This window comes from Dasypus novemcinctus, chromosome 9, assembly GCF_030445035.2.
Source record: "Dasypus novemcinctus isolate mDasNov1 chromosome 9, mDasNov1.1.hap2, whole genome shotgun sequence".
Classification (NCBI taxonomy): domain Eukaryota; kingdom Metazoa; phylum Chordata; class Mammalia; order Cingulata; family Dasypodidae; genus Dasypus; species Dasypus novemcinctus.
The window spans coordinates 15045950-15066728 of record NC_080681.1 but is presented as its reverse complement, the minus strand read 5'-3'; the positions used below and the strand labels follow the sequence as shown (position 1 = coordinate 15066728).

The 20779-nt window shown below is 46.5% G+C and overlaps 1 protein-coding gene and 1 long non-coding RNA gene across 8 annotated transcripts in view; one reads left to right on the top strand and one right to left on the bottom strand.

The window, feature by feature from the left end:
* CLCC1 (chloride channel CLIC like 1) overlaps positions 1 to 15997 on the bottom strand; it is a 49127-nt gene extending 33130 nt beyond the window's left edge. For 3 of the 4 annotated variants that reach the window (XM_058303096.1, XM_058303098.2, XM_058303099.2), the window contains exon 1: positions 15860 to 15997. The gene's annotated coding sequence lies outside the window, so the exon portion shown is untranslated. The remainder of the gene's footprint in view (positions 1 to 15859) is intronic. The other variant, XM_058303097.1, reaches the window with a different exon arrangement.
* Positions 15998 to 16066: 69 nt separating this feature from the next.
* Positions 16067 to 20779, top strand: part of LOC131279696 (uncharacterized) — a 51155-nt gene continuing 46442 nt past the window's right edge. For 2 of the 4 annotated variants that reach the window (XR_011649607.1, XR_009187100.2), the window contains exons 1-4: positions 16079 to 16244; positions 16376 to 16429; positions 18108 to 18178; positions 20545 to 20725. This is a non-coding gene — a long non-coding RNA (uncharacterized lncRNA). Of the gene's footprint in view, positions 16292 to 16375; positions 16430 to 18107; positions 18179 to 20544; positions 20726 to 20779 lie in introns of all 4 variants that reach the window. The other 2 variants (XR_011649606.1, XR_009187099.2) reach the window with 2 other exon arrangements.

Here is a 20779-nt window from a genome sequence, read left to right as displayed (position 1 = left end):
AAATACAGTACTTATATTCAGAAAACAATAAAATAATGTTCAAAGTACCAAACAAATGGAAAGATATTCCATGTTCATGAATTGGAAGACTAAGTATCATGAAGATGTCAACCCTACCCAAAATGAATTACAGAGTCAATGAAATACCAATCAAAATTCCAACAGCCTAATTTACAGAAATAGAAAAGGCAATTACCATATTTATTTGGAAGGGAAAGTGTACCTGAATAGCCAAAAGCATCCTAGAAAAGAAGAGCAATGTGGGAGGACTTTCACTCCCTAACACGAAACATATTACAAAACTACCATGGTCAAAACAGCATGGTATTAGCATAAAGACAAAAACATTGATCAGTGGAACAGAATTGAGAATCCAGAAATTAACCCTCACTTCTAAGGCCAATTAGTTTTTTACAAACCTACCAAGTCCATGTTACCTGGACAAAACAGTCTCTTCAACAAATGATGCTGGGAGAACTGGATGTCCATAAACAAAGGAATGAAAAAGGACCCCTATCTCACTCCATATACAAGAAGCCACTCAAAATGGATCAGAGACCTAAATATAAAAGCAAGGACCATAAAACTACTAGATGATTTTGTGAGAGCTGATGGTTTTTTGGATCTTATGCCCAAAAGACAAAAAAACAAAAGAAAAAAAAAAGATACATGGGACCTCTTCAAAATTAAATACTTTTTCACCTCAAAGGACTTTGTCAAAAGGGTGAAAAGGCAGCCTAGTCAATGAGAGAAAATGTTTGGAAATCACAAATCAGAAAATGGTCATGGATATGACTAAAAGGAACACTAAAAAATGCAACATGGAACTGTATAGCAGAGTAAAACTTCATGTGAAATATGAGTATGGGTAATATTGCATATATGAGACTATTTTTCTTTGAAAAGTAACAAATGTTTTGTATGTTAATGTTACAAGATGTTAATATCAGGGGGGAAAAGACATTACACAAAGTAAAAGAAACCAGACACAAACATACATATTATATGATTCCATTTGTATAAAATGTAAATACAAATCAATTTATAAAGATGGAATTAGATTAGTGGTTATGTAGGGTTGGGGATGGATAGAGGGAATGAGAGGTGACTGCTAGGGATATAGAGTTTTTCTTTTTGGAGTAATGAAGTATTCTAAAATTTTTTGTGGTAATGAATGCACATACTGTGATTATCCTAATGCCACTGATTCTACACTTTGGATAGGCTATACGGTATTTGAATATATATCAATAAAACTGCTTTAAGGAAAAAAAAGTATGATGGAAGAATAAGCGAAGGACTTGGACAGACTTTTCTCCAAAGATCTATAAACGGCTAATAAGCACATGAAAAGATATTCAACATCATTAGCCATTAGGGAAATGCAAATCAAAACTCCAATAAGGGGAAACGGACTTTGGCCCAGCGGTTAGGGCGTCCGTCTACCACATGGGAGGTCCGCGGTTCAAACCCCGGGCCTCCTTGACCCGTGTGGAGCTGGCCATGCGCAGTGCTGATGCGCGCAAGGAGTGCCGGGCCACGCAAGGGTGTCCCCCGCGTGGGGGAGCCCCACGCGCAAGGAGTGCGCCCGTGAGGAAAGCCCCCAGCGTGAAAAGAAAGTGCAGCCTGCCCAGGAATGGCGCCGCCCACACTTCCCGTGCCGCTGACGACAACAGAAGCGGACAAAGAAACAAAAGCAGACAAAGAAACAAGACGCAACAAATAGACACCAAGAACAGACAACCAGGGGAGAGGGGGAAATTAAATAAATAAATCTTTAAAAAAAAACAAAACAAAAAAAAACTCCAATAAGATACCATTTCATACCCATTAGACTTGTTATTATTTTTTTTAAAAAAGGAAAATAAGTATTGGTGAGGATACAGAAAAATAGGGACCCTCACTCATTGTTATTAGAAGTGTAAAATGGTACAGCCACTATAAAAAACAGCTTGGCAGTTCCTCAAATAGGTAAACATAGAACTATCATATGACTCAGCAACCCTACTTCTAAGCATATACCCAAAAGAATTTAAAAAAAAAAAAAAAATCAAAAGCAGGGACTTGAACAGATATTTATACACCATATCCATAACAGCATTATTTATAATAGCCAAAGGTGGAAACAGCTCCAGTTCATCAATACATGAGTGGATAAACAAAATATGGTATAGCTATACAATGGAATTCAGCCATAAAAGGGATGAAGTTCTGATACATGCTACAACACGGATGAACCTTAAAGATACCATGTTGAGTGAAGTAAGCCAGACACAAAAGGAGAAACATTATATGGTTTCACTTATAATAAACAACCAGAATTTGCAAATTCAGAGACAGAGGTAGAGGGAGTGGGGAATGAAGTTACTTGCTTAATGGGTATAGAGTCTCTGTCTGGAGTAATGAAAACTTGTGGAAAAAAAGAGAGTGGAAATAGTTGCAATGTAATGCAAATGTAATCAATGCCACTGAATTATAACCTTAAAAATGGTTAAAATGGCAAATTTTATGTTATATATATTTTTCTGCTGTTGACTGAAAAATTAGTCTGAGCTGCAAGGCAACAAAAACATATATTGGTGGTCTTAAAACTGCAAATCTGGGGAGCACAAATTCAAGTAGCAAACCAAATTGTGTTTCATCTTGGGTCTCCCAAGCAAGAGTTTTTAAAGAAAAAGATTATATAAGCTGTTTGTATAGAATAATGATTGGTAAATAATTGGGGCTTTCCAAAAGTACTTTAAGTAAGACAATTTATTAGTTATTTTTCTTGTGGTTAGTTTTTGGTGTCCAGGGGTGCTCAGAATTTCAAGAAACTGTGCTGCTTGTGATTTTGCTTATTTCAGCGGTACTCATTTTATATTTCTTTGCCATAGTAACTCCTGTTGTTTTTAATCTCTTCTCACCACAATAAAAAATAAAAATTAAAAAAGAGTGATGGAAGCTACACCTTGGAAAGATTAAACTAGCATTAAATGCACAGAATGCATACCCAAGGGGAAAACTGGATATAGAGTCCAACAAGGAGGCTAAAGTAGAAAAAGGATGGGTAGTTGGTCCGAGAGTGGTGGCGATGAGAACAGAAAGCACACACACACACAACACATTTTGAAAATTTATTTCATGACCTCAGCAAATGCCTGCACGTGAAAAGAAAGGTGGCAAACCTGACTTCAAGAAATCAAGGCTGGGAAACGGACTTTGGCCCAGTGGTTAGGGCGTCCGTCTACCACATGGGAGGTCCGCGGTTCAAACCTCGGGCCTCCTTGACCCGTGTGGAGCTGGCCCATGCGCAGTGCTGATGCGCGCAAGGAGTGCTGTGCCACGCAAGGGTGTCCCCCGTGTGGGGGAGCCCCACGCGCAAGGAGTGCGCCCCATAAGGAGAGCCGCCCAGCGTGAAAAGAAAGAGCAGCCTGCCCAGGAATGGCGCCGCCCACACTTCCCCTGCCGCTGACGACAACAGAAGCGGACAAAGAAACAAGACGCAGCAAATAGACACCAAGAACAGACAACCAGGGGAAGGGGGGGGAATTAAATAAATAAATAAATCTTTAAAAAAAGAAAAAAAAAAAAGAAATCAAGGCCTACTGACAACAAAAATGGTGACATCATGAACTAAAAAAAGAAATTCAGAATGAGAATATAGTTTGGGAAAAGGTTAAACATTTACTAAATCAGGCAATGTCTTAAGTGACAGCGATACCAGGAAACTAAACAAGCCATCTCTTCTTCAAGAAGCTTACATTCTAGAGGTAAAAAGGACAAGTTGACAAAATAAGTATAATTTTCTTCATAAGTCCTATGAAGATAATAAAGCAGGACAATGGAACAGAGTTGAGACGATGTTGGGCAATTTGGGGGAGGCCTCCTAGGAGCTTAGAGATGGCATAGTTCTTCTTTCTAGACACACAGCGACTCCATGTTCCAGCCTCTTTCCCCAGTAAGTGTGGCCAAGGGGCCAGGTGATAATTAAATTCAGGCTAACAGAACTTAATTAAGGAGTGGAAGGAATATACACCACCATCAGATATAACCCATAAAATTCTTCTTTAACTTTACCTATCCACCAAGGAATGTGGAGGACACTGAGCCCTAGAGGAAGACAGAGACACTACTAGGGAAGGGGCCTGGCCCCCAAATGACCAAATGGAAGACCACCCATAAAGCAGGACACAGCTTTTGACTTTCATGTGAGCAAAAAAATAAATTCCTTTTAGGGTAAGTCACTGAGATTTGGGGAATTTATTTCTTACAGCATCTTGTGCTGCCTAGCACAGAAATACACTGCAGAAATTGCTGATAAATCGGATGTAAGAAAAGATAAAAGAAAATTCAGGGTGTCTTCTAGGTTTGTCGCCTGAGCAACTGGGAGAACGGGAAAGACTGCAGGAGGCTTGGAGGAAGATGGCAAGTTCCAATAGATTAAAAGTTCTGTTTTGCATATAGTAATTCTGAGATGTCTACTAGGTGTCCAAGTGGAGATATCCAAGAGTCAGTGTGGAGCTAAGGAGAGAGGTGGGGCCACAGAAAGACATATAAGATCATCAAGACGTAGATGGGGTTTAAAGCCTTGGGCTGCATAAGAGCACCTAAAGAAATCTATTATGAGGGCCTAAGACTAGGTCCTGGGGCCTGCCAACACTTAGCAGTCAGAAAGAAGAACAGGGGGAGATGGCAAGAGATACTGCCACAGAGTGACCAGTAAGAAAGAGGACACCAGGAAAAGCTGGTGAAACCAGAAGTCAAGGAGAGGAAGAAGCAAACTGACAACTTGTCAAATGATGCGGAAAGGTCAGGCAATGAGAAGTCAGGCAACGACCCGTGGGTTTGTTACAACAGGTTTAACAGAGAGGTAGGGACAAAAGTCTGACAGGAGTGTTGCCGCCTTTCTCTGCCCCTCCTCCCCTTTCAGCCCCCGCCGCCCTTCCCGCCAGTCCCGCCCATATTGCCAACCCACAATCTGCCCTCTTCCCCAGTAACTGCTTACCTCAGGTCTATCCATCAGCTTCAGCCTGTCCACAGCCGCCCCTTAGCCAACCCTCCCTTCATCACGCCCCTCCCTCTACTCACCCCTATATAGCTAAGTGTACTTCCGTAATAAAGCAGACCTGTTCTTGCGCTCAAGCGGTCTCCGTGGTTTTTCCCCAACCGCGCGTCCCCCACGCCTGGAGAACCGGTGCTCCCTCTTGGGGCACCCCCCGCCGGTGGTTCGGCAGGAGCAAGCCCCCCCGACTCTTGGGCCTGAGCGAGGACGAAACCCTCTCGCTCAGCTACAACTGGCGCCCAACGTGGCGGCTCCTCCCCCAGCCCCTCTCTGCTGCTGCTGCTGCTGTGATCGTCCTCCTCTCCAGGTAGGGACCCCTCGCCCGGACGAGCCCCAAGGGACCCCTCGCCGTCGTCCCGTCCCTATCCCATCATGGGCGCCTCTTTGTCATTGCGTCAGGCGCCGCAAGTCAGGGCCCTCGCTGCCCTGCTCGATGCCAATGGAGTCCGCGTCTCCTTGCGGCAGCTCCAAAAGTACTGGGATCTTTTGCTCCCTTTTAATCCGTGGCTCGCCACCTGCCAACTCTGGAGCCCGGACACCTATTCGCGACTCATAGATCGAGTCACCTCCGCCATGGAGCACGAGAAACGCACCTTCCCAACAGGCCTCTTACCCGTTCTCGTTGCCATTCGCGCTTGTCTCCTTGGCGCCCCGACCGAGGCCGTTTATGAAGCTTCTCCCAAACGGCCTCTAGACTGTGATCCCGATGAGTCCGCCGACACTGACTCTCTGTCTAACCAACTTGCTGCTGCTCTCGAGCGCGAACCTCCCCGCCCGAGCTCCCCGCAGCAGACAGAAACCACTCCTGCCACTCCCCAAGATGGCGGACTTCCGCCTTCTTCCCCCACTTCTGCCCAAGATAGCGCGCATCCGGCTTCTTCTCCGCCAGTATCCTCCTCCTCCCACCTCTACCCGCCTCTTCCTGCCCAGTCAGCATCCGGTTCGGGCCCGGAAACTGCTGGGTCACCATCTTCCGCTAAACCGGAAGCGCGCCCCGCGCCATTTTGTCCGCCGCCGGATGTAGCTGCTCCGCCATCTTGGCCGGCGCCCGGAAGGGTTCTGCCGCCATTTTGTTGTCGCCCGGAAGCCGCTAAGCCGCCATTTTCTCACCCGTGTTCCGCTTATCCCTTGCCGCCGCCGTACGGCAATAGCCCTTCACCTGCCTTGGCTGCTCCATGGGCCCCCGGTGCCACGCCTCCTCAAACCCCTCAGCTCTATCCGCTAAATCCGCAGCCCACGCCGCAGCGACCCCAAACTTGGCTACCCTTTACAGCGGAAGAGGTCAGAACCCTCCGCAAAGCTGTAAAGGAAGACGGGATTGGCAGCCCTTATGCGCAGCAACTACTTGAGGAGTTAGGGACCCAACTCGTTCTCCCATATGACTGGATTGCACTAGCCCGTGCCATCCTGACGCCGGGTCAATTTATTGAATGGCGCGCCCATTATCAAGCGGCTGTTGACCGGCAAATCGTGGAGAATGCCCAGGCCGGCGTCCTCGATCCCTCCGATGCATACACGGGCACCAGCAATTATGCAAACCCTCGTTCTTATCTCGAAATTGACCCAGGGTTTTGGCACCGGGTAAAGGTCCTCGTCCAGCGGTCATTCTCTCTAGTTTCCACCAAGCAGCCCACCAAGCTCGCGCAGCTGCTTCAGGACGCCAATGAGACCTTCCCAGCATTTGTCGCCCGCGTCCTGGAAGCTTGTCAGCGGAAAATTTCCAGCGAGGATGCCCAATTTGCGTTAGCCAAAGAGTTAGTCATTGACGGGTGCCTTGCGCCGTTCCGGGCCATAATCCTTCCCATACGCGACAAAGCTCTGCACGAATGGGTCCTTGCTTGCCGTGACGTCGACCCACAAGTCAAAACACTCACCGCTGCCTTTGCCTCTGCCATGGCTGTTTCATCCAGCCCCACTTCCGTCTGCTTTCGGTGCGGCCAGCCCGGCCACTTCGTCCGCGAGTGCTCCCAGCCAGGCCCAGCGCCTTGCTCAGACCCGCCGATGCGACGGCCAAGGGGCCCTTCTACGTCGTGTCCGCGTTGTGGGAAAGGTTATCACTGGGCCCGCGACTGCTGTTCCGCCCAAGGTTCCCAGCAGCCTTTAAACTTCCATCAGGGCAGGCCTCAGCCCCACCCCCAAGAGGCCCCCAGAAAAATTCCCAAGCCATAATGTGGACAATGCCCATCACACGCCGCCAGAAACCCTCATTAGAGCTTAAGATTAATGGGCAATGGCTTGATGGGCTTCTGGATTCTGGCGCTGAAGTCTCCTGTGTTCCCTTCGAAATCGCCGCATTCAATCACTGGCCCCTCGAAACCGGCCCTCAAGTCATCGGCGCCACAGGAGCCGCTGCCTCCTGGAAAACATCCCAGCCTCTGCATTGGAGCGACCGAGAAGGCCACGAAGGCCAAATTCGTCCACTCGTCCTTTCGTCAGTCCAGACCATCTTATGGGGGAGAGATGTTCTCAGCCAGCTAAAGGCCCGAATCACCATAGAAGCCTTCTCATCTGCGCTGCCCCCCCCCTTCTAGGGGCCACTGCTCCCATCTCAAAACCTGACCCTATCCCTCTGGAATGGGACACAGAGGAGCCCATCTGGGTCGAGCAGTGGCCCTTGCCAGCTCACAAATTGCAGGCTCTCTCTGCCCTCGTCAAAGAGCAGCTACAAGCAGGGCATATAGAGCCGTCCACTAGTCCCTACAATTCACCGGTCTTTGTCATTAGCAAAAAGAACACCAGCAAATACCGCCTTCTCCACGACCTCCGTGAGATCAACAAACATATTAAGCCAATGGGATCACCTCAACCAGGATGCCCGCATCCCACCGCAGTCCCCCAGCATTTTCATGCGGCAACCATCGACATCAAGGACTGCTTTTTCTCTATTCCTCTTCACCCCCGGGGCTGTCTGAGATTCGCGTTCACGGTTCCACGCATCAACAACCAAGGCGCAGCTCAGCGATTTCAATGGCGAGTATTGCCTCAAGGCATGCGCAACAGCCCGACTATGTGCCAACTGTATGTCAACCATGCTGTTGAGCCGCTGCACTCCAAGTTCAATCCGGAGCACACATACATCCTCCACTACATGGACGACCTCCTTTTAGCAGCGAGCTCCAGTGCGCTCCTCAATGATCTGCTCTCGGCAATAATAACAAACCTCTCCAGCCTCGGGCTTACTGTGCAGTCTGACAAAATAAACCTCCAGCCTCCTTTCCAATTTTTAGGCTTTCATTTTCATCGGCTTATCCAGCCCACAAGCCCAAAAATCCACCTCTCTCCGAAGATGACATTAACTGAGCTCCAACAGCTCTGCGGGCAAATCAATTGGCTTCGCTCGGCGCTTCCCATCACAACAGCGCAAATGCAGCCTCTCTTCGAGCTTTTGCAGACAAGGGACAGCCCTCCAACGGCGACCACTCGCAGCATCATCATCACTCCAGAGGCTCGAGAAGCCGTCCAACAAGTCAGTGCCGCCCTGCAACAGTGTCGCCTGGAGCGGTTCTCCCCCATCCTTCCAATCTTGGCTTTAGTTCTGCCAACGCCAATCACTCCCACAGGTCTCTTGTGGCAAGATGGCCCTCTCCTTTTTCTGCATACGTCAAAGAGCAAACTCCCGAAAATCTGCCCTTTCATAAGAGCCTGGATCACGTTGGCCACTGACTTAGTACTTCTCTCCATACAAACGTATGGCATCCCGCCACACACTATTGTTTGGCCTTTAGATGCCAAGGAAGTTACCTCCCTCATCATGAACAATGCCCAAATGCAGAGCCTGGTAGAGCTCTTTCGCGGCTCCTTTGACAACCACTATCCTCATCACCGATTGCTGCAGGGAATGTCTCAACTGGCGTTTTCCAACCCGTTCCGTCCATTGCCCGCACGGAACCCGATCCCTTCTGCTATCACTGCCTTCACAGATGCCTCAAAAACGGCGTTTGCTGCCATCATATACACTCCTGAGAATCCTGAGCCACGGCAACTGCTGTTCGCAAATGACTCTTCTGTTCAAGTGGGCGAGCTTCTAGCTGTCGCTGCAGTCCTCAATCTCCACCCAGACCAGCCTCTCAACATCTTTACTGACAGCCTATACACTCTTCAGGTGTGTCGCAGCCTCCGGCTTGCTACTTTCCTACCAGGTGACTCAAACATCAATCGGGCGCTCGCCTTCGTACAGCGACTGCTTGAGGCGAGGCAGCAGCCCTGGTTCATTGCTCATATCAGAAGCCACTCTGGCCTACCAGGACCGCTGGCTCAAGGGAATGACCTCGCTGATGCTTCTGTGTCAAGCCGCCAGGTAAACCCGGTCCTCCTACATGAAAACCCTGCCGACGGGCCGCGGCTTGGAGACTTTGTTAATCAAGCCAAGCTCCTGCATTCCCAATTCCACTTCTCCGCGCGGTCCATCCGGAAGCTCTTCCCAGACCTTCCCACTGAAACTTGCAAACACCTTGTGAGCACGTGCCGGACTTGCGCGCCATTGTTGCCACTTGGGCCTTTGCAGCCTCAGGGTGTTAACCCCCGCGGCCTCCGCCCCAACTCAAGGTGGCAATTAGATGTCACTCATGTCAGCGCCTTTGGCCGCCTCAAATATCTTCATGTAGCAATTGACACCTTTTCGCATCTGTGCTATGCAGTCCCTCTTGCGGGAGAAAGTGCTAAACACTGCGTCCAGGCGCTTCGCCAAGCTATTTTGTTCATGGGAATTCCATGGGATCTCAAGACAGACAACGGACCAGCATATCACAGTGCCGCCTTCGCCAGCTTCGTGCAGATGTATCACATCACGCATCATTTTGGCATTCCATACAATCCACAGGGGCAAGGAATCGTCGAGCGCACTCACCAACAGCTCAAGCTACTCATTCAAAAAGAAAGGGCCTCCTCTCCCCACAAGGCCCCCGCCGACGTCGTGACTGCCTGCCTCGTTCATCACAATCTCCTAACCTTCGATGACCATGGACTCTCCCCCACCCATAAACACTGGGGACCCATGTGGCAGCCCTCGCAAGTTCCCCTCGTCCATTGGAAAGACCCTGCCACAAATCATTGGCAAGATCCAGCTCCCCTCCTAGCACAGGGGAGGGGCTTTGCTTGCGTCTTTCCAGATTCTGAGCCACAGCCGCTCTGGGTTCCTGGGCGCTGCATCCGGCCTGCCACTGACCCATTAGTTCCACCGAACGATCAGCACCCTATGCCTTCGGTGAGAGATAACATTGACAGTGGATACGGCCCAGAGGTCACCCCGTTCACCCGGATCCAGCACCAGCCATCATCAAGGAACGCCCCTTCTTAAAACGTTTCAGACCCTTACCCCGCTCTCCTTACCCCCCTCATGCTGCCCGCTCGCCAAGTGTGGAGAGCGAGGAGTTTTCTCCACAGATGCCGCACCGTCAGATGATGCCTCTACACAGCCTCGCAGCCGTTCTCTTCGTCCTGGCTTCCCTCGCTCTCCCAGCCGCTGCCAACCCGAGTCACCAGCCCTTCAATTGGACCCTCTCCCTCTGGCAACAAAAAAGGCTCCTCGCCTCGAACGTAACCACCTCCGCCCCCTCTTTCACTACTGATGTCGCCAACCTCACTAGACGCACGAACCTTCCGTCTTATGAGTGGGGGGACACAACCCCGCTGCCACAGGTTTCTCCACCTACTCCAGACTGCACGCCTATAGCTTCTTGTCTTCCTCTCCTTACTTCTCCCCAACTACTCCTCTCCCTCGGGCGAGGGGTACAGGGGCATCACAGGCCCGTTTCGCTGGCAAGGCTCGGCGTGCGCCGACCCTAATGGCGGGCACATGCGTCCTGGCCAGATGCTATGTCGTCCGCTCACGGCCGGCCGGTCCTCGTGGTCTCCCCCCACCCCTCGTCCTATTCCAGTACCCGTCCTTATAACCTCCTTTTCCTCCTCCTCCTCATAATCCTTGTCTTTTGTTGCTGCACACGCCGAGTTATTCACACCCACAGTGAGCACCAAAACTTGTTGCCTCTATTTCTTTTTAAAACAAAAGGAGCACAGGAGTAGTTAAAGGAAGAATTCAGGTCCAGATTTTGGGTCCCGATGACAAAATATCCAACTTCCAAAGCACTCCCCTGACTCCCAGATTTACCCTCCCATCTGAACAACAACAAAATGGTAGGAAAAAAACCTATGGAATAACAGTTTTTGAGGCAAAGGAGACCAGATAACAAAGGACAGTGGTCCCTAAAAGATGGGAAACAAATGAGGGGAATCCTTGCTGTAGCTTAAGAGAGACTTAAGAGAGTTTCTAAGCGGGAGCAAGGGAGGGGGAACCCAGAAGATGCCCTGAGTTGAAGAGATGTGGAAAGTTTGGGGAGCTGGAGTACCAGAGAGGAAAGAGCTGTACAGGGACCAGGCTCTGGAGATATGCAAAGGATATCTCTCGCATATTTAGAAAGGAACAGAGCAGATAGTGAGAAAATGATCTCAGGGCTGAGAAAGAATTACCCAAAGGATTCAATATAAAAATACTGTCAAAATTGACAAATTAGAAAACATAATAGAGAAGATAAAGCCAACCGTTGTTTCTTAGAAAAGACTAACAAACCGAAAAACCTCTAAGAATGAGAAAATGCGCAAAAAAATCAATATACAAGATCAAACAAAACAAACCCATCAACTATCTAAAAAACAAACAAACAAAAAAACTCTTTAGCAATCCAGGAATAAAAGAAAACTTTATCAGACAGACACTCTACTATAGCCAGCATTCTACTTATTGGTGAATTATTGAAACTTTTCCCTCCTGAGACCAAGAACAAGACAAGGGCACAAGGGGCTCCTGGGGTTCAGGCCAAGTTCTACCTTCTTAACCTGGAGGGTAGTTACGTGACTGTCCACTTTTTAATAACTTGTGAAACTGAACATTTTTATTTTGCTTACTTCTCTGTATGTTACTGTTGTGGGAAACTGGCATACCCGTTTCCTATTTGTTGCACTTGCCCCCAATTACTGTAAACGTTGCCGTGCTGATGAGGAACAGCTGCTTTGGAGTTCCTAATAAATATGATGTGGAAACTAGGGTCGAGGCTCTCAGTTCCAGAAGCTGTGAGTTCCCTGGTCTCATCTTTATCTCCTCTCTTGTGTGTCTCTCTCTGGCCTTTATTTTGTAAAGTTCTGCGTTGCATTCCCTTGGAGGCAACCTATTGTGAGCTGACTGCAGCATGCTACATTTCATATTTCATAAAAGGTTTTCTAGAAAGGACCAAGTAAGAAGTCTTCAGACATAAAAAGACTAAGGATGTCTACAATCCATAAACTCTCAATATATTAAAGACTGACGACAATGAAGGAAGGTGTGAATGTAAGAAGCAATGATGAGCACAGGAATTGACCAAAACATTGATGAATTTAATAAAGCATTGATTTATACACACACACAAAACTTTTTGTGTTTAAAAAAATGGAAAACCAAAATAGTGGATAAAACTATCAATGAGAAAAGCAACCTAAGATCCCCCATGACATGGTGGAGAAAGTTTGAAATACTGGATAACTGGATACTTTATTGAGGAAAAACACAGTTAAACTATGGAATAAAGCCTACGGAAGAATCAAATACAAGAGATGAGAGTTAAGAACAATCAGAGCAGTAAGAGCCAAAAAAATGCAATGTGTTGAAAATAAAGTCTGGGGGAAAAATAATAAAAAGCATCGGATTTATTAAATTGTCATTTGTAAACTGACTTCCTCAGAATGGTGACAGGGAGAAGCCTAATTCTAAGTGGTTAAGAAGTAGTGGGGGCGTCAGACTTGGCCCAGTGGTTAGGGCGTCCGTCTACCACATGGGAGGTCCACGATTCAAACCCCGGGCCTCCTTGACCCGTGTGGAGCTGACCCATGCGCAGTGCTGATGCGCGCAAGGAGTGCCCTAACACGCAGGGGTGTCCCCCGTGTAGGGGAGCCTCATGCGCAGGGAGGGAGCCCCATAAGGAGAGCCGCCCAGCGGGAAAAGAAAGTGAAGCCTGCCCAGGAATGGTGCCACACACATGGAGAGCTGCCACAAGATGACACAACAAAAAGAAACAGAGATTCCCGTGCCGCTGACAACAGAAGTGGACAAAGAAGACGCAGCAAACAGACATAGAGAACAGACAACCGGGGTGGGGGGGGGGAGGAGAGAGAAATAAATAAATAAATCTTTAAAAAAAAAAAGAAGTAGTGGGTAGGGAAGCAGACTTGGCCCAATGGATAGGGCGTCCGTCTACCACATGGGAGGTCCCCATTCAAACCCCGGGCCTCCTTGACCCCTGTGGAGCTGGCCCATGCGCAGTGCTGATGCGCTCAAGGAGTGCCCTGCCACACAGGGGTGTCCCCCGTGTAGGGGAGCCTCATGCGCAGGAAGGGAGCCCCATAAGGAGAGCCGCCCAGCGCGAAAAGAAAGTGCAGCCTGCCCAGGAGTGACTCTGCACACACAGAGAGCTGATGCAGCAAGATGATGCAACAAAAAGAAACAAATTCCCGGTGCCGCTGATAAGGATAGAAGTGGTCACAGAAGAACACACAGCGAATGGACACAGCAGACAACGGGGGGGGGGGGGGGGGGGGGGGGGGCGGAGGAAGAAATAGATTTTTAAAAAAAAATCTTTAAAAAAAAAGGAAGAAGTAGTGGGTGACTAGGGAGTGGGAGAAAGTAGTGACTAAGAAGTGGAAGCAAGTCCAAGAGGAGAAAATGAAAATGAAAATTGAGGAGGATGACCTGAGTAGAGCTTGCAAGAAGATGGGAGTGTATGAAGTAAGGCTCTCCTGTAGAAGAGGCATTTCACAGGCAACAAGGTTGTACACTTCTTCTAAAGAGAAATGACTGCAGAGGGATGAGAAAAAAAGTTTTAAAGTAAAAAGAGAACCAGAATTCACATCAGCAAAATACTCTGCTTGAAAGCCAGAGGTGTCACTGTGTGGCGGGGGGAAGGGTGTTGGGTGTTAGGATTTGAAATACTCCCTCATAAGGGGCTAACACAAAAAGAGATGGGTGAGAAGCCTGTGACGCAGCTGAGTTTAGACTATGACCCCCAAAAGTCATGCTACTGGCAACTATGATCAGCAGATCCAGAGCATGATCAGCAGATCATGATCAGCAGATCCAGAGCAAAGGAAAGGTAGGCTGGGCATTACCCAGGGCTAGAGAGTAGCAACGCAGAAAGGATGGAAGGGCAGTGGGGTGAGGCAGAAGAGAAGAGTCAGTTGGAGAGCCAAGCCCTCCTGCCAATTGCCCATGGTCGCTGATGTGAGGCTGAACTCCTTGAGAAATCACACAACTGATCTCAAGCTTCCTCCAACAAAGCTGCATTTAAACCTGCTGGGGAATCTCATTTTAAAAAGCAGATTATGTAGGTCTGAGATTCTGCATTTCTAACAAGCTCCTGTTAATACCAGAGACACTGGCCCACAGACCACACTCAACAGCAAAGTTTCAAGAAAAAGTACCCAACCTATGTTGGTTTAGTTGAATGACAGCACCTAGATCATCTTACTACATGTCAACATATACTAGTCTTTCTCCCCCAGGTTCCTACTATTTTTACCACTGTTTTATACTATTTTCACCTGCCTCTGGCTTAGCTACTAATAACAGCTGATGCTTGAATACTTACCGGGTGCCAAGCACTGTTAAATACATTAATTCATTTAATCATCACAAAAAACTCCGTGATGTACACCTATTGTTATTGTCATTTCATAGATTAGGAAAACTAGTAACTTGCCCTAGTGTCATTCAGCTAGTAAATGAGAGAGCCCAGACTCGTTTCAGGGCACATCCCCCTACCTAATCTACCTATCCAGGGCATGGTGCTATTGGCAGCTGAGGGGCTACTCAGAGAGGATGGGATTTTAGAGAGGGTGGACAGGAGGAACTGCTGGATCCACGTGTTTACAAAGCGGGAATGAGAGCTAGGGAGAGCTACCAGGAAAGAAGGAGCTCTCCAGGTGGACTGCCTGCAGCTTAGGGGAAAGCGCAGAATGGAAAAGTCTTTGAGTTCAACGAATTTACACGTCTCATGGGAAAGACAAGACTAACATATAATAAATTCAAATTGTGTATTAACCCAGATGGACCTTGGCATGGAAGTCAGGGGCCCACGATTCAGTTCACGTGTACACATGCAGGTTCCCGGAGTCCTGGCTCTCAGACTCGAGTACGCACCCGAACCACCCGCAGGACTCGAGAAGGCCACTGCTCGCCCGCCCACCCCCCGTTCCTGACTCTGAGGTCGGGGAATGGGGCCCGGTAAGCGGCATTCCTAACCAGTCCCCATCTGATGAGGATGACGATCTTCTAAAGACCGCTCTGCTGGAGAAAACTTGACTTGGTTTCACCACCCGGTGATAAATGCACGAGTTGATGCCATTTCTAAACTTCTTACACTCAGATTAGATTTGGGGTTTAAAATTTTTAATTACAACTAAACTCGAGCTTTTTTGCTTTTGTTCTACTTATGTTTGGAGTTTCAGAGATAACCGCAGCCCGCGAAATCCAACGTCCCCCCGGGTCCCGCTTGGCGCCGGCCTGCCCCTTTTCCCCGGGCCGCTCTTTGAGCCATGCACCGCCCCAGTGCACCGCCCCAGCACCCGTGTCACGACCCGAGACAAGGCGGCCCACCGGCCCGGGGGATGAGGAGGGCGCTGCTCGCGGGTCCCGCGAGGGAAGAGCGGAGAAGTCGCCGCATAGGCGCGAGCACGGCCCCCGCCCGGGAGCGCGCGGCCCCCCTCAGGTCTGCACCGCCCGCCCGCGGGGTCTCCCGGGCCCGCACCGCAGTCCCGCCCGCCGCACGAATACGCCCGACCGCGCGGACTCACGCCCCGGGTCGCCGGGCTGCCTCTCCAGCGAGAACGCGGCCCACCACGGCAGGAGAAGATGGCGAGCACCCGGCCCCGCCGCCGAGCGCCGAAGCCCGCCCCGGGCCGCGCGCGCCCCCGCATCGACTGGCTCGGCCCGCGACTGAGCGGCCTAAGCGGGCGCGCGGTTGATTGGCTCCGCTGGGGGGGCGGGGCCAACCTCTGCGGGGGCGCTCAGGAGTGGGCGTGGTCTAGTCTCCTCTGCGAAAAAGCATTACGCGGAATCCGAAGGGATCGAATGGATACGAAGCGTACTTTTTTATTATTCATTTATTTTATAAGTTCGAATGTGTAACATTTGCAGTGAGAGCCGGAAATCTATTTTGAGCTTTTTTTTTTTTCAAAGGTGATAATGGATGTCCAAGAGAGTTCTGGGGGGAAGCGGAGGCGAAGGTCGATTGCACACAGTGGGGCAGTGGGGCATATTACGTCGTGTTTGTTTTGTTTTGTCCTTAACTGCTGGTCTGGCAATTTCAGGAAATTCTTCAAAGAGGAGATGACGAGAAGTTTTATTCAGGGGAGTATACAATAGTAAGTTAACTGGCAACACATTAAAATATGTTAAAATTTAGTATGTAATTCGATATAGTTGAGTGCATGTTGCTTATTACAATTTTAAAAGAATATTTAAACATTTAAAAGATAAAACTCAAATAACACTTCTGAAGCTCTCGCTGGAGGATACTTCAGAAACTGCCTTGCCTTGTTCTCACCCCAAGCAGAGCAAGTGTTCAGAGAACGATATTTCAGTCCCCTCGTTTTACGGGAGCCTCCAAGAATCTCTTCACCTCCATTGCTACACGCCAGAAGACAGTGTGGAAGGCACCAGAAAAGGACATAAATAGTTAGCTATTTATTGAAATAAGTAAGGTAATTTCTGCTGCTTATCATCTAATGCAGGAAGAGAAATGAATTCTATAACTCATATCTAGGAGGATTTTAAGTTTTATCCCTGACAGTAATGAGGCTGGAATACTTGATGAACTTATTGTGCAGTAAGCTGGTCTGTATCTGTGGGAGACTAGGGCCCGAAGGGTATTAGGAATGAAAATAGAGAAGGCATCAGGGAATCTGTGAGTAAAGACTTATTAGACAAATGTATCGCCTCAGACGGGCTTCTATATATACCCCAGCATAAGTGCTAACAAGCAGCTACATATAGTTAAGCATTACTATTACCTATAACCTACAGAATTCAATCGACTATTGTCTCAAGATATCCATCTAAAGAAACTAAAAGGTTTTACCTCGGAGTACAAAGTCTAGGTGTTTTATGTAACTACCAAGAATATGTGTTCATCATTTTTGTAGCCCAGCTTCGTCCTGCTTGAGTGTTTTTTTCCAACACTCCCAACTGCTGAACTTCTTACATTGCAAGCATTACCAGGGAAACAGCATGTTTTTCCATATGAGATCATTGTCTTTGTTTCCAACATTTCCCCCCTCTTGTTTTAGTTGAGGTGACTGCTTGTTTTAGGTTGCCCTCTTTCAGAGTTTTACCCATCATTGACTACTAGCTAAGATTTTTGATTATGGGAAGTTATTGAAGTGCTTTGTTAGCAGTAAATTATTAGCTTGTTCCATGGCTGTTACGCTTTGCAATTTTCTTTTGAAGCACTGTTCGGCGCAGGCGAAAATCATGAGCAACAGAACAAATATGATAAGCCCTATTTTTAAAGCTGACAGGAAATGCTGTGATTTTACCAACTGACTGGATTAAATTTTGTAATATGTGAAATCATATCTGAGAAAATATTTTTATTATTTGCTACATGAATTTGATTGAGATTTTTAAAATATTTTCCTTTGTAATTTGATTATTTTTAGAGAAATATTACTTTTCTGGCTTAACAAATGATTTTTAATTTTTTGCCATTCTGTATTAAAAGCATTATAAGCAAGAGAAGTAATACAAAAGTTGCTTTTATTCCAATCACATTTCATTTTTTAACAAATTTAAATTACATACTTGATTTCCAGTATGCAAAACAGCTGATTCTAAATTATTTATTTGATTATTTAACTGCTCGTTAATATGTTCTTGACTATGCCACAAGTCACTAGCATTTTTATGCTAATCATGTACATATTGTTGTGTTCGTACTGTTTTATATAAGGCTATGGCTACAGTAGCAGCTGCAGTAATAATTTCAATTGGTCTCAAGATGCTGACAATAAGAAGTCTAATAAAATGTTTTGTTCACTTCAGAAATTTTTGTGCCATGTGAAGCAGCAACTGGCTTTCAGGGGAGGACTGCCAGACCTGCGTTATTCTTACAGGTATCCAAATGCCTTTTTTTTTGCTATCGTTATTGTTTCTCCATCCTGCAACACACTTTTTGATAGACAAGTATACAAGGCACCGTTTTTATTAAACAATAAGTTATTTTTAATAGTTATTTTACCAGTTATGAAAACAAATGAATTTCTAACACAGGCTTTAAGATGATATGTTTGATTAGTGTTAAATACTGTTCTGTCTTATTTATATTCCCCAACTATTTGTAAATAGGGGCAATTCTGAGAAATATTTTCCACAAATTTTTTTGTATATTATGGTTATAAGTGTTATTAACCCAAGGGACCGGTATCCATTTTCTTTGGTATTTTTACCTAATAAATTTGTTAGTTAATATGGTTCGTTCTTTTGCAAACTATGAAAAGGGATTCTGCATATTACTATTTGACTCTTTTTGTTAAGTTCATACCAAGCAAATCTGCTGCTGCTATAATTGGGAGTTTCTATAGGAGCACTATCCCAAACTATTCCATAGGAATTATTTAAAATGACAGAGCCTCTTCTTATATGGCAGTCTTGCCATCTTTCTTTTTCTCCAGGTTCTCGGGGTGGACAATTATAATTTTGTGTTTCGGTCAAAAAAGACTTGTATGATGGAAATACCGTTATTAATAATTTAGTACCATTAGCTCTCATAGTAACCATAGTACGATTTTGTGTTTGCATACAGGGAGGACTTTTTCTTATACACAATGGTTTATAATTAAAAGGAAGGGTAAGATTATATGTATTTTCCTCCCTTCTTCATCAGGCTTTAAGGGTAGTCTATCATCTATAGGCTCAAGAAACACATATGTTTTATTCAAGAATACAGGGAATGAGGGATTTCTCCATGTCAAAGCTTGCATCAAAGGTGGGTTAGGAATGTAAGCCCAATAGGTTTGGTTTTCATTTTCATAACTTAAGAGGTACCATCAACGCTATCAGGAGAAAAGGAATCATAACTCTCTTCCTTCTCTTCTGTTTGTGGTTTAATCTGTCGAGCTGGCAGCCAAATTTGTCTTTCGTTTTCTGTAATGACAAGAGCATATCTTTGCCCCCCTACTTTTACCATAGCAGGGTACTATGTATTATCTAAAAGCTTTTTTATAATATATCGGTTGTTGAAGGTTTTTACGAGGTCCTGATTTTTTCTCCCAGAACCGTCCAACTGCTGATGTATGAGTGTTAGCCTGAATGTTAGGAATGTTCAGAGTGCAAAGGGCTTTGCTTAATATAACTGGTCGAAAATCATTAAACTCATCTCTGTTATGTCTATGGGGGACGTTCCTTCATATATCAAGAAATTGTCCTTTCTTCTGGTTTAAACTTAACCCTAAAAACCTGCTAGAAAGTGAAATTAGGAATGAAAGTAAGCCAGAAGAGATTGTGCCTAATTTTTAGAATTCCCTTCTGTGTGCCTGCCATGCAGGAAAACTACCTATTGCACACCCATAAGCGGACTAGATTTCATTTCTCTCTAAGGCACTCAATTCAACATATCTTTAGTCTTAGAATTTGAATTTATACATGTTTCCAGATTTTTATTAATCAACTTTTACAATCTATTCAGGATAGAAAATTTCCCTGAATTTTGGATAAAAGAAATAGAAGGCATGTCAAAGTTATGCATTTGCCAAGGGTTAAAAAGGAAGTTGGAAGAACTTTAGGAAGAAACATAAGAAATCATGAGGGGAAGCAGACTTAGCCCAATGGATAGGGCCAAGTCTACCACATGGGAGGTCCGCGGTTCAAACCCCGGGGCCTCCTTGACCTGTGTGGAGCTGGCCCATGCGCAGTGCTGATGCACACAAGGAGTGCCGTGCCACACAGGGGTGTCCCCCACATAGGGGAGCCCCACACACAAGGAGTGCATCCCATATGGAGAGATGCCCAGCATGAAAGACAGTGCAGCCTGCCCAGGAATGGCTCCGCACACATGGAGAGCTGACACAGCAAGATGATGCAGCAAAAAGAAACACAGATTCCTGGTGCTGCTGCTAAGGATAGAAATGGTCAAAGAAGAACACATAGTGAATGGACACAGAGAGCAGACAATTGGGGGGGGCGAAGGGGAGAGAAATAAATTTAAAAATCTTTAAAAAAATTATGAGGACTAGAGAATCTCCAAGTAAATTTGAAAAATAATACTCTAAGTTGAAAACCATAGATACTGAGAAACGGGAATAGTTTTCGGTGTGGTTGGGGATTGAATCATGTCCCCCAGAAAAGGCACATTCAGGTCCCAACCCCTGTCCTGTGGGTGTGAACCCATTTGTAAACAGGACCTTTGAGGATGTTATTAGTTAAGGTGTGCCCAAACTGAGTAAGAATGGGCCTTAAATCAATATGGCTGATGTCCTTATAGCAAAGGTGAGTGGACACAAAAAAGAAGCCACGGGGAGCAACCAGAAACTGGGAGAAGATGCTACCATATGCATTGCCATGTGATAGAAAAGCCAAGGACCAAGAATTCCATAATGCCACAGTCTTTGGGGAGAAAACCTCACATTGCTGATGCCTTGATTTCAGACTTCTAATCTCAAAACGTAAGCCAATAAATTCCTGTTATTGAGCCAATTTATTGTATGGTATTTGTTCTA